Consider the following 10095-nt stretch of genomic DNA (forward strand, 5'->3'; position numbering starts at 1 on the left):
ATAAATTACATTTCCCACATGTCTACTTTATATCAGCGCAATGTTTGAAATGTAATTTATTTTTTGTTAAGAATTTAGAAGTGTTCAAAGTTTATCAGCAACTTCTAATTTGTTTAACAAAATTTACAAAACCATTTTATAGGGACCACATCACTTTTGAAGTAAGAGAGAGGCCTAAGTAACAAAAATACCAAAAAAGTGAAACCATTCTCAAAACTACACCACTCAAACTGCTCAAAACCATATCAAAGAAGTTTATTAACTATTTAGGTGCTTCACAGGAACAAAAGCAATATGGAAGTAAAAAAATTAAATTTTACTTTTTCCACAACAACGTTACTTTAGCCGTAAAATTTTGCATTTTCATGAGGGTAACAGGAGAAAATGTACTATACAATTTGTCGTACAATTTCTCCTGAGCATGCTGATACCACATATGTGGTGGAAATCGACTGTTTGGGCATACGGCAGAGCTCGGAAGGGAAGAAGTACCATTTGAATTTTAGGAATAGATACCGGACGCCATGTCGCGTTTGGAGAGCTCTTGATGTGCCTAAATAGTAGAGCTCCCCCAAAAGTGACCCCATTTTGGAAACTAGAACCCTCAAGGAATTTTTCTAGATGTCTAGTGAGCACTGTGAACCCCCAGTTGCCTCACAGAATTTTATAACGTTTAGCTGTGAAAATAAATAAAAATACATTTGTTACTTCAAACACATAGCTTTTTTCACAAGGGTAGCAGGAGAAAATGCACCATACAATTTATTGTGCAATTACTCCTGAGTATGCCTATATCTCATATACGGCGGAAATCAACTGTTTAGGCACAAGGCAGGGCATGGAACGGTAGGAGCGCCATTTCACTTTTTGAATGCTAAAAGAGCTGCAATCGTTAGCGGACACCATGTCACGTTTGGAGAGCCCCTGATGTGCCTAAATAGTAGAGCTCCCCCAGAAGTGACCCCATTTTGGAAACTAGATCCTTCAAGGAATTTTTCTAGCTGTTTGGTGAGCACCTTAATCCCCAAAGCTTTAATTTTCAAAAAGGTCACAGGATATAATGGACCATTCAATTTGTTGTGCAATTTCTCCTGAGTATGCCAGTACCCCATATGTGGTCAAAACCTACTTTTAAGGTACAGTGCAAAGTTAAGGGGATGAGCACCATATTTGAGATCAGATTTAGTTGGAATGGTTTGCATGTGCCATGTCATATTGGCAGAGATCCTGAAGTATTTAAGCAGTTGAGCTCCCCGACAAGTGACTCAACTTTGGAAACTAGACCCTTAAAGGAATTTATCTAACTCTGGAACCCCCTCATACTTCATAGAATTTTATAACGTTGAGCTGTGAAAATTAAAAAGTATATTTTTAAACTAAAAAATGTTGCTTTAACCCCAAATTTTTCAATTTCACTAGGGTAACAGGATGGGAGATAATAGACCATACAATTTGTTGTGCAATTACTTCTGAGTACGCCAATTCTCCATATGTGGTCGAAAACTACTTTTGAGACACAGTACAAAGTGAAGAAGGGAAGGAGTGCCATATTGTAATGTAGATTTAGATAGAATGATTTGCAGGTGCCCTGTCACATTGACAGAGCCTCTGAGGTGCCAGAGCAGCAGAAATCCCCACAAGTGATCCTATTTTACAAACTGTACCCCTCAATGAATTAATCCAGTGGTGCAGTGAGCATATTGACTCTACAAGTGTGTCACAAAATTTTATACTATTGAGCAGTGAACAAAAAATAATTACATTTTTTACCACTAAAATGTTGTTTTAACCCCAGATTTCTAATTTTCACAAGAAGAATAGGTAAAAAAAGACCCTATAGTGTGTTGCGCATTTTTTTCTAAACATGGAAATACCTCACATGTGACTGTACAGTACTGATTGGCCGCACTGTAGGGATTGGGAGGGAAGGAGCGCCATTTGATTTTTGGAGCACAGATTTTCCTAGAATAGTAAGCGGACTCCATTTGCAGAGACCCTAAGTGCTAGAACAGAAGAATTACGCTCAAATGACCACATTTTGGAAATCACATCCCTCTATGAATTTATCTATGGGTGTAGTGACGATTTAGACTCTGGAAGACTCAAATGGAGTCAAAATACAGTGAATGTTGCAGAATTAAAATTTGCAAATAAGTCCTTGTCATGCTCAGTACATTGCATTGTAGTGCCCATACATTGTGCCCAGCTTGTGCTTCTGGAAACCTACACCCCGTAAATAATGCAGGCTCTCCTCACTACAATAATGCCAAATATGTGGATGCTAACTGTGGTTTAGAAACATTGTGGGGCTCAAAAGCGAGGGGTACATTTGGATTTGGGAGTGCAGATTTTGCTGCATTTCTTCATTGAGGGGGGAGCCATAGAGCTTTTCATTATTCCTTGTGCTATATTTAGGTTAACTGATGATGGACGTAAGTGGGGACTTCTATTTCTGTGGGTTGAGTTGAATGCTATTTGGTTGCAATTTTAGTTCAGAACTTTTTGGATCAGTTGCCATTTACCTTAAGCTCTATGCTGAGCACTTACATCGGGATTTCCATTTACATCTCCAAAATACGTGTTTCAGGTGAAACCCCCAATGGATCCAATCACTAATGAGGCAGCAAAGTTACTCCAGACTCTGTTTGGCCTCTGTTCAGCAGTGTCCGTCTGTTAAAAGGTGAACAAAACTGACCGCTCTTTGTGCACACCTAAAAAGAGGCTTATAAAGAAGGACACTGTCAGACCACTGTCTAGATGTGAGGTCAAAGTGACTCCCACCGCCTCAATACAGTGAATTTTGCATTAGGAATTATATCTGAGTTATGTTTTTCAGAAATTTATAGTATGTGCCCACGATCCACACATGCTGTGTTCTGGGCATAGCGTGTCTTCTGCAGTGGAGAAGCAAATGTTCTCCATAGGAGACCCAGCTGCCCATGCCCGAGATCAGGGTTTGGGGCACTGTGGACTTTTGCTCTTTCTATAAATCATATCCCTTTTGCTTGCCTTGTACAATGCAGCATTTTGGATGCAGCGAAAACACGCTGTGTCCAAAACGCTGCTATTCCTGATCTTAAGCACACACCCTTTCAAGTAATGCAAAGTATAAGCGCTCAGCGTAGAGCAAAGAATAAATATGAGCCATGCTGTACTGCAATCCTTTAGAGGCAGAATGAACAAATTAATAGCAGTTGAAGAATTGGCATTTTTTTTTCTTTATATTTTACCCTGTACACCTATCAGTATAAGTGATTCGTTGGCTATATTTCTCAGGTCAGTACGATTACAGTGATACCAGATTTGTACAGGTTTTTTTTTAGGTTTGGTTACTATCACATTAAAACCGCTTTCTACAAAATAAAGGTTTTTTGCATCACTGAATGTTGAAGGCTATAGTTTTTTCAGAGTCATGTGAGAGCGTGTTTTGGCGGGATGAGTTTGTGTTTTTATTGGTACCATTCTGGGCCACATCCTTAAAAAGGCTGAAGGATAAAACATTTGAGCCGAAACGTGTTGTATAATTAAACATATTTTAATGTACAAATAAAATATCTCCTTACTTATTTGTATACTGGTCTAGACATATGACCGAAAATCATCCAATATGTTCCCCCATTAGTAGCAGGAGCGCCACAAGACTGGTAATTGCCTTTGGTACAATACAATTGTATTAACGATCATCATCATCCTTGGGAGGTTGCTTTTTACTAAAGAAAAGCTTTAACAATCTTTTTATACTGACAGCTCCATGTTCTACTGAAGAAATGAGAAGTGTCTGAAATTTCCATATCTACTGTGCATGTGCATTGGCTGGGTAAATTATAGAAATCCCCCTGGTCCTTTACCCTGTCAGGCAACTCCATATCATAATTGAGTAGAGAAATTTGTTTGCTACATTTCAGTCAGTCATTTCATTACTGTATATTAACTTGGTACATATTTAGTGTAGATTTTCTGGGCACATTCATCTGCGGAATATCTACACCATAACACGGTATCAGCTAAGTAGATGACATTCTCAAATCTACACTCGTAAGTAGACCTGCAGTGTGGATTTTGGAATTTGCAGCATGTCAATTCTTCCACATTCCAATGTGGAAATATGCCACAATTCTACAATAATAAAAAGTATGTGGAGTTTGCTTCAGAAACACTGTATAAAATCTACATCAAACCATTCAGGTGTGTGTTAATACATGCTGAGGAGGGCAGATATCAGCAATGATATCACAGAAGCAATTTTTGCTGCTCATCAAATCTGTGGCGGTTGTATGGCTATAGTCAAACAATTTGGAGTTCAACATTCTACAGTGAGTAATCTTCACAAGTGACAAATTTCAAGATGGTTCACAATATTCTCAGGAGTGGGTGTCCCACCAATTTTACCCTAAAGTTAGGCCATGCAATGCTTAGAGAAACTTGAAAAAAGAGCTTAAACTGTAAAGACCCCTCAGTTAGTATGATGAATGCTTAAGTTCATGAAAGTATAATTAAAAAAAGACAGAACAAGTATTGCTATTTAGAAGGATTGCCAAGAAAAGGTCTCTTCATCTGAACAAACCACAACAGTTCTGGAACAATGTCCTTTAGCGAGACAAGACCAAAGAGGAGATGTTGGTGATAATGCCCTAAACATGTTTGGCAAAAACAAAAACCCCAAAACGTATAAGTACAAACATCTCATACTTGAATTCTGTAGAAAAGAAGGCATAGAGTGGGTCTTACAAAATAGTCACTGCTGCTGTATATTAATTCATTGAGCGGTGCAATTTCTACAATGGGGTCACTTTTAGGATTTTTCTGCTGTTATGGCACCCTGGGGGCTTTGCAATTGTTCCGCAAACTAGTCTAGCAAAATCTGTGCTCTAAAAGACGAATAACGCTCCTTTCTTCTCAGCCCTGACCTGTGGTCAAGCAGTCATTTCTGATTACCTATAGGGCATCACCCCATTGGGGAGAAATTGTATAATAAATGTGGAGTCTAGTTTCACCTCTTAATCCTTGTGTAACTAACATATTTGCAGCCAATAAAATAAAAAAAATATGGGTTGTAAGTAGAGATGAGCGATGTGCGAGCGATGTTCGAGTGATTTTAGGGGTGCTCAAGATCGAACTCGAACTCGAGCTTTATGCTAAAAGCTCGACAGTTCGAGTTACATTCGAGAACGGCTAGATCACCAAAAGCAGGGCTTTTCAATGCTACAGTGTGCAGGGAGCCATCGCTGGCAGCCTGCGGAAAGCTGGTAACCAAGATAAATATCGGGTATCCAAGCAAAGCGCTTTGCTTGGTAACCCGATATTTACTCTGGTTACATGTGCAGGGAGCCGACACTTCCCCGCTGGGCTCCGCCCCCTCCTGCACTCGGCATGTACACACACACACACACTCACCTGTCCTCAGCCATGCAGTCCCCGGCACTGACGTCCTCAGCGCCACATGGCCCCGTTAGGCTCCACCCACTTCTCATTCCGCCGCCTGCACACATGGCCCCGCTAGGCTCCACCCACTTCGCACTCCGCCGCTCGCACACATGGCCCCGCTAGGCTCCACCCACTTTGCACTCCGCACACACTACCCCGCTTAGCTCCACCCACCTCGCACTCCACACACATTTCTCCGCTTAGCTCCATCCACCTCGCACTCCGCACACATGGCCCCGCTCGGCTTACCTGCGGTGATGAAGTCCCGCCCTTCCGACCTCAGCGCTGTCACTGTCCTCCATGGCTGCCACTTCACATTTCCTCTCGCTGCTGACCCGAGACTGTGACTAGCGGTGACGTCACGGGCTCCCGCGATACTTGGCTGTGAAGGCGGCGGTAATTGAAGTCAGTGACAGCTCTGCTATCAGCAGTTCAGGAGATCGTCACCGCAGGTAATGTACCTCGCTCCTGACAGCAGCGCTCATCATGCCCTGCAGTGACCTGGGCTGACCTATTGATGTTAGCTCAGGTCACTGCATTGCTCTCCCAGCCAATGGGGAACATTCTGTTCTTCATTGACTGGGACAGTGACTATGGTATGGATCGTCATGGGAACCCCTTGGATTACAGCAGACCTGGATTTGTTTTTCTTTCTAATAAATTGGTGAAAGAGGGAATGTGTTGAGGAGTGTTTTTTCAAATAAAAATGTGTTTGTCGTCTATTTTTTTTTTTATTACTGACTGGGTTGGTGATGTCGAGTATCTGATAGACGCCTGACATCATGAACCCCAGGGCTTGATGCCAGGTGACATTACACATCTGGTATTAACCCCATATATTACCCCGTTTGCCACCGCACCAGGGCACGGGATGAGCTGGGGCGAAGCACCAGGATTGGTGCGTCTAATGGATGTGCCACTTCTGGGGCGGCTGCGGCCTGCTATTTTTAGGCTGGGGAGAGTCCAATAACCATGGACCTCCCTAGTCTGAGAATATCAGACCCCAGCTGTCTGCTTTACCTTGGCTGGTGATCCAATTTTGGGGGGACCCCCACGTGTTTTTTTTCTTAATTATTTATTTAATTTAAAATAACAGCATGGGGTGCCCTCAGTTTTGGATTACCAGCCAAGGTGAGCTGCCAGCTGTGGTCTGCAGGCTGCAGCTGTCTCCTTTACCCTAGCTGGCTATCAAAAATAGGGGGAACCCCACGTCATTTTTTTTTAAAATGTATTTATTTTTTTGGCTAAATACAAGGCTAAGCACCTCTTAGTGCCACATGAAGGCACCAAAGCGTGCAAATTACAAAATGCAGGTGAGTGGGACATGATGTGTCTTTCTGCCATTAAAATGACAGAAAAGACTGATATGAAGTGTACAAGCACAGGAAAATCACCAGAGCGCTCTACGCTGTGAAAAGCAGTAGAAAACGGCACTGGAGTGAACATGTGACCGCCTCATGTAGGTTGAAGCTATGGATCCTGGGTAAATTTATGCATTTTCCCTCCTTCAGTTTTTTTGCAGTACGCAAAAAAAAAAACGGAAGGCAAACGGATGACAAACAGATGACATACGGACAGTCTATGGAACGGAAACGGATGCAACACGGATGCACCCGTGAAAAAAAGGACCGTTTTTTGCGGACCGCAAAAACGGATCGGTCGTGTGAATGTAGCCTTATTTCTGCCTGCTGTTTATAAACGACAGATCAGATTAAGTGAATAGCGCCCCCCAGCATCAAAAAATCTCTGGGGTTTCAGGGGGTAGCTGAGACCCTGGAGATCATGATTAAGGCCGTTTTTTCCGGTCCCCGCTCACGTGATCACCGGTATACACCGTATACCGATGATCACGTTACAGTAAATGACAGCGCCAGTAAAAAATTATTTATCTCCCATCAGGCATGAACAAACATGTCAGATGGGAGATAAATCTCCTCCCCGGTCCCCTCCGGTCCCCCAGTGTTGCCAAAGTGCCCCCCCCCCGACTCCTCCCGGAAATCCAAGATGGCCACGCGCACAGCAGCGTGTCGGCCGCATTCACCCTACTCCTCTGATTTCTGTCGTATGTGCCATGACACATGCGACAGAAAACTCCTCCCTAGGCCCTGCCAAGTCACCCCCTATAACCCCACTGGTGATCCCCGGTGTCCCACGGTACCTGTGCAGCGTTGATCCCCCGCGGCCCCCTCCTTCAGAATAGACACTGCCGCATGCACAGAGCGGCTGTCAGCTCAGCTTCCTGTGTTCAGACACAGTAAGTGGTGGTAACCATGCATCTGTAAACTACTGCAATGCCCTGCTCATGAGGTAAGGAACATAGTTAATCAGGAGAGCTATACTACATTTCCAAATGGAGGTATTTGCTTTTATAGTTGCCCTGCTGAACGACTACTAAACATGAGAGTCCGTTATACGCCACAAGAAAACATGTCTAAATAGCGAGCTCTGTTGTTTAGTATTCATTCAGCTGGATAACTAGACTTAAAAGGGATATTCCATCTCCAAGATCCTATCCCCAATACCAATATTTGGAAATGTAGAATAGTTCTCCTGATTAGGCATGCCCTTACCTCATGAGCAGGACATTGCAGCTTTGGTAGCAACCATTACGACATGGACTCTGCTGCTGTGGACCCGGGGAGAGTGGGTGCAGATGCATTGCACCCACACTCCTCACATGGAGGGTCTTCACTCCTAGAAAATGGGGGATACGTTCCCTGAGCGTGTCCCCCATATTCTAGACGGTCCAGAGTCATCGTGGGACCCCCTTATTTTTTTTTCCTTACACTAAAATTATTTTATGAAATTCATTAAATAATAAAAAAAGGGCTTCCCTATATTTTTGGTTCCCAGCCGGGTACAAATAGGCAGCTGGGGGTTGGGGGCAGCCCGTAGCTGCCTGCTGTACCTGGCTAGTATACAAAAATATGGCGAAGCCCACATAATTTTTTTTGGGGGGCAAAAACTCCTGCATACAATCCTGGATGGAGTATGCTGAGCCTTGTAGTGCTGCAGCTACTGTCTGTCTGTATGCAGGAGAGCAGACAGAGGCTACAGAACTACAAGGCTCAGCATACACCATCCAGGACTGTATGCAGGAGTTTTTTGCCCACCAAAAAAATTGCGTGGGGTTAGCCATGTTTTTGTATGCTATCTGGGTACAGCAGGCACCTACGGGCTGCCCCCAACCCCCAGCTGCCTATTTGTACCCGGCTGGGAACCAAAAATATAGGGAAGCCCATTTTTTTTAATTATTTCACTTATTTCATGAAATAATTAAAAAACAAATGACGTGGGCTTCGCCCCATTTTTGTGTCCAGCTGAGTACAACTAGGCAGCTGGGGATTGGAATCCGCAGTACAGGGTAGCCCGAGGTTTCTGGGCGCCTCTGCTGCGAATTGCAATCCGCAGCCGCCCTAGAAAATGGCGCTTTCATAGAAGCGCCATCATCTGGCGCTGTATCCAACTCTTCCAGCTGCCCTGGTGATGGTGGCTTGCTGGGTAATCATGAGTTATTACTAGTTTTGTTTTACTAGCTAGTATTAAGTCAGAGATTCTTAATGTCAGGCAAGTTTGACCCGGCCATTAAGAATCTCCAATAAAGGGTTAAAAAAAACACACCACACAGAGAAAAAATACTTTAATAAAAATAAATACACAGACTCCATGTTGATTTCTCCCTCTCACCCCTCCACGATCCATGGTCTTCTGTCTTCTTTCTCCTTCAGCCCATGCAGCTCTGCTCCATCAGCAGCACTGCATGTGAGGAAGACGCTGCTGCTCCCCGTGCAGTCTTTTCACTCCGTGAGTGATCAGTGCTGCTGGCTGTTAGCGGTAACGTCACTGCTGACAGGCGGGTTGCCATAGTAACGGTGCTCCGATCACGGGATTCCCGGTGCCGCTGCGGCTGTTAGCGGTGACGTCACCGCTAACAGGCGCGTTGCTATGGCAACGGTGATCTCCGTTATTTACCAGCTGTGTCAGCCGGTCAATAATGGAACGGGGAAGCAGAACGGGGAGTCGACCGTGTGCCAGAGTATGTCGCCGGTACACGGCGATACACAAACATGCACCGTGTACCGGAGAGATGCAATGACAGGACCTAGCATGACATCAAAGCCATGTGACCAGTCTGTAGCCAATGAGATAATAGACACGTGACTGGTCACATGCTATTTTGACGTCACGATAGGTCCTGTCATCACTGCTGGTTATCGGGAGGACGCAGCGATTACCGATGGAAAAGCGGCGGGAGACAGAGTGCAGGACGGATCGCAGGGACTGGTAAGTGTTATGGCAATGTTTATTAACTGTATGTGTACATTTATAATGTGTTTTTATGTGTTTGTGATTGCCTCCCATTGTTTCCTATGGGGTTCAAGAGTTCGACGAACGGTTCGTCGAACGGGGTACCGTTCGGCGAACCGAACTGAACTCTAGGGGGGTGGCTCACCTCTAGTTGTAAGTAGCTTCTTCAGTATTTTGCACCTGTGCTGCTTGCTGCATCCTGCTAGAGCATTGGTGAGCTGATCTTGTGTTGGTAATAGCTGTTCCTTTTCTGTGATTTTTTTTTTACTTAACTCATCAATTAAAGATGGCTGCTCGACTAATGTTTATGGAGCCTTCACAACTCTCCGCCTATCATTTGTGTCGGGGGAGATAAGGATTGCC

The sequence above is a fragment of the Anomaloglossus baeobatrachus genome, chromosome 3 (assembly GCF_048569485.1).
Source record: "Anomaloglossus baeobatrachus isolate aAnoBae1 chromosome 3, aAnoBae1.hap1, whole genome shotgun sequence".
Lineage (NCBI taxonomy): Eukaryota > Metazoa > Chordata > Amphibia > Anura > Aromobatidae > Anomaloglossus > Anomaloglossus baeobatrachus.